General features: G+C 43.9%; 1 long non-coding RNA gene across 4 annotated transcripts in view; it reads right to left on the bottom strand.

Moving 5' to 3' along the window:
* Nucleotides 1-3,550, bottom strand: part of LOC123092459 (uncharacterized) — a 5,290-nt gene extending 1,740 nt beyond the window's left edge. Inside the window, exons 1-8 of one of the 4 annotated variants that reach the window (XR_006444607.1) lie at nucleotides 3,055-3,550; nucleotides 2,811-2,973; nucleotides 2,626-2,717; nucleotides 2,435-2,537; nucleotides 2,147-2,246; nucleotides 1,526-1,981; nucleotides 1,372-1,434; nucleotides 1,172-1,257 (exon numbers count right to left, since the gene is read on the bottom strand). This is a non-coding gene — a long non-coding RNA (uncharacterized lncRNA). Of the gene's footprint in view, nucleotides 1-1,171; nucleotides 1,258-1,371; nucleotides 1,435-1,525; nucleotides 1,982-2,137; nucleotides 2,247-2,434; nucleotides 2,538-2,625; nucleotides 2,718-2,810; nucleotides 2,974-3,054 lie in introns of all 4 variants that reach the window. The other 3 variants (XR_006444608.1, XR_006444609.1, XR_006444606.1) reach the window with 3 other exon arrangements.
* Between the last annotated feature and the right edge of the window lie 487 nt (nucleotides 3,551-4,037).

Consider the following 4,037-nt stretch of genomic DNA (forward strand, 5'->3'; position numbering starts at 1 on the left):
TGATTCACAGTATTGCTGCGTAATTAGTTGCCACCAAGAAGAAGCTAAATCATACAGCCCCAACCAAACCATGTTCCGGATGCCATCAGATCAATCAACCTCTAACAAAGAATGTACGCAAGCAACACCACAACGCGAATCAGTGTAATCTCTCTAGGGGTGCTGTAGCTACTACTGTGCCTCTGTTTCAGCAAATGGAGCTTAGATCTTTTATGTCCATGCCTACAGAATCACAGCTCTATTTATCTCTACTCTTTCACAAAATTGGTAACTTTCAGCATCAAGCAACGTCTTATGTGATTAGTGACCGAGAGAGATTACACTACTTAGCAGGAAGTGATGTAGATACATCTTAGCCTGCAAATTGAGTCAAAAAGTATAAGATTATAAGTATGTACAAAGTATTATTTGTTCATTGACTCGACAAAAAGGATAATATACTGGATTGTCTGAACTATTTTTGTATTTGATCTGCAAATTGAGTCAAAAAGAATTTATCTCATATAAGATAATTAATAGTTCCACACAACTAATACAGTTAGATAAAGGACTCAAATAAATTAGGATATTTATTTTCGTGTACAATAAATTAGAGCTCTCTCTCTCGCTCCAGCCAGTAAAACAAAGAGACTCTGAGCTTAAATTAGTTGAGCGAGCACATTTTGCACTAAAGGCCTGTTTCCTATTTCAGTTCATGTACAACCTCTTTTCCTATCCAATATTGATCATCCAATTAACAGTATCAATGTTGCAATTGATAGTTACGAATGTGGGAACAATATATGTACTAAGTAAACTGAAAGGAACTCAAGTTTTATATTTTGACCAACTGGTCTGCACTAATCGTAATATCTTGTTAATTCCCAAATGGAACCATCTTGAAAGTAAAATCTCAACGACAAACTTACATAATCACTAAATTCATACACATCAGAGAAACAAAATACCACAGATGGTAGAGCATTATTTAAGTTCATAGTTGATTGTCAAATAGCATGGATATTACTTAATATTCTCATGAGTTTATTTTAGTAAGAATATACATAATAATAGAGATTCTACCTCGGCAATTAAGCAATAATTTTCTCAGCAGTAGAGAAGTTTCAACCAATGTGAAGGAAGAAAATAGAGCAAAGCACTCTCTACATGAAAAACACATACAACTCTTTACCTTCAGAAATTGCCTCATTGGTTGTATCCTTAAAGCAGTGGAAATAATAAATCTTTGGTGCAATCAAATGACCAAATAGAAAAGGCCTACACAAAAGAACATTGTATTAGAAAGAAATATGATCCATGTGGTACCAGCAGTCTGTAAGCACTAAGAATAAATATCCTATCGTGCCTAAAAAGACAATAATTGCAGGTTACCTATTAATGGTGCCCTTTTATTCACATACATCATTTAAGCCCTTCTCCTCGGAATATGGAACTCTGTATCCAGCCAAAGGAGATACAAATGTATCAATGATTCGATGTTCATCACACAAAGGCCAAGTTGAACAGTGCCATGATGTAAACTTACAGATCAGTAAATGCTGACTTGCGCATGGCAGCAACCATATTAAACCTAGTAATAATTAAATCTTGCATAGGCAAGTCACATGACCAAGTAATATATTGTACACCGAGAACATGAAACATGTGGCAGTGCTGGCCTTGAAGATTATCGATAGACTGCTCTCTAGATAGAATCAGTGAGAGAAAGAGAGAGTACATTGCACGGTGGCGAAACATAAAGTTGATGAACCTATTATAAACCAAGTTGATTCTAGCATGGCTATCTGTTAACATTACATCATTCAAGACAAGAGATCAATATTACCAGTTTAAGAGAACAATAGCCTTATCACCAATGCATAGCGTAATGCGTGCATCATACCAATGACCATAGCCAATGACTAAAGCACAACCTGATTTTTCTTGCGGCTATAGTTCTCTCAACAGACCACCCCTGTTTTTTTCTTGTGGCATAAGTTCTCTGAAAGTGCCCATTGTTATACAAAGAATTAGATATTTTACATATACAAAGCCTAATAAGCATTCTAGTAACCAAATCAGTATTACAAGAACAGATACAAAAGCTAATCAGCACACTAAAGAGCACATCGCCATTACATAATGTATATGACGATACCTTTCTCACCGTTGATGTGTATAGGGTCACTGATCCTTGCCCCCTTTCATGTTGTAGTCGTGGTTGGATCCGTAAAAAGAGTGAGAGTAGATTAATACATCAACTTTATCTGTATAGAATAAAGCCCAGTGTCATTGCCTATTGTCGTTTGTGTATGTGGTTGCTATTAGATGAAATAGTGTGATCACGGTGAGTTAAAGACAATGGTCCAGAAAAAATAAATCAAGAGTTAGTTCTTGCACAAGTTTATCTGCATATATGATTCAATATATCGTCTGAGGATAATACAACGGCTACCTGAATAACTGAACCAACCATCACGAACACAGCATCATTGAACGTATCTTTATCATCACTGAAGTAGATCGGGTCATCGACTGTCGCCACTTTCATAGTTCGCCTGGTACAGGCGGATGCATCCATTGAGACACATCAATTTCACCAAACTTGTCAGGCAACAATGGCAGTAGAAAGCCTTATAATGTTACCTCTAGTAGCACAGCAGAAAACAGATGAGCCCACTGTCTACATGATGACAACAGCCGGAATGACAATGTTCTTGACAAAAAATTGCATTGGCCTGCAGAAGGTACAAATAAGAATTTTTTGACATTGTATAGATGAAACATGGGTACTCCATCATCATGGACCCAAAAAGACAGGTAGTAATAACCTTGAAAGACACGAATGAGGCAACGTGAGAACAACAATAGATGAATGAATAATTGGAATTTGATATGTGTGCAGTTCCTGCAAAACTGAAGAACACAACATCATGAGAGGTGTATCCTCCCCTGTCAGACTGCTTGGATTCATGTTTGTAGGCCACTCCTACTCTGTAAAATAAGAGGAAATCAAGCTGACATCAGAGAGAGAGAGAGAGGGAGAGAGAGAGAGAGAGAGAAAGAGAGAGCAACCTGGGCAGCTTGGCGATGACGGCCATGGAGCTGACATGTTCACCCTTGGGCAGCTGCAACTCGCACCGGAAGGTGGGCGCTGGCTCGGTGCCGCTGGCCCTTGCCTTGAACTGGAGCCCACGGCCTTGGCGTCCATCTGCGTCCTCTCCATGACACCGATCCACCCGGCGCAAGAATAGAGATGGCGGCGGCGGCCGGATCCGAAGACGGCGGGGTGGCGACCACTCCCGTGAGGCCAGGCGGCGAGCAGCACCCCTCTTGCTGAGGGCCAAGGGGGTGTGGAGAAGGAGACACCAGGGCGAGCGCAGCGGTGGCGGCAGGTAGCGCAGCACCCGACCACCACGAGCGCCAGCGCCGGTGCTGTCATCTAGGTGGCGGTGGGTGGTGGCGGCGGCGATGTGGGTGGGAGGAGAGGAGGCGCGCGGGAGGGGAGAGGAGGCGGCAGCGAGGCGGGAGGAGCTGGGCGCGGGGGAGGCGCGGGGCGGAGGCGCGAGCGAGGGAGGCCGGCGGCAGCGGGGAGGTGGGTGGCGGCGGCGGCGACGTGGGTGGGAGGAGAGGAGGCGCGCGGGAGGGAGGGAGGGAGGCGGCTGCGGGAGGAAGGAAGAGAGGAGGAGGCGGCTAGGTCGAGTGCGGGCTGGGGAGCGGCTAGGTCACCTCCACAAGAGCGGCCCCCTTTTATACCCCACGATGCAAAATGACGAAAATGCCCCCAGCGGGGCAGTATAATTCCGCGCGGTGGCACGAACGGGGTGAAACTGTTCATTGCAACAGAAAATTTTTTTATCCGACGGACGAGGTCGCTCCAGGGGTCGATCCGACGGCTCAGATCGCATCAAGCGTGCAGATCCAACGGTCAGGAACGCGAAGCGGCTGAGAAGGCTGGAGGATGACTGAAGATCTTATTTCTCGATTGTAACGACCAACATTAGGTATGGCAAGGTGGACATTATAACAAATACAACCACAAATGATGGGACGGGATA

This window comes from Triticum aestivum, chromosome 4B, assembly GCF_018294505.1.
Source record: "Triticum aestivum cultivar Chinese Spring chromosome 4B, IWGSC CS RefSeq v2.1, whole genome shotgun sequence".
NCBI lineage: Eukaryota > Viridiplantae > Streptophyta > Magnoliopsida > Poales > Poaceae > Triticum > Triticum aestivum.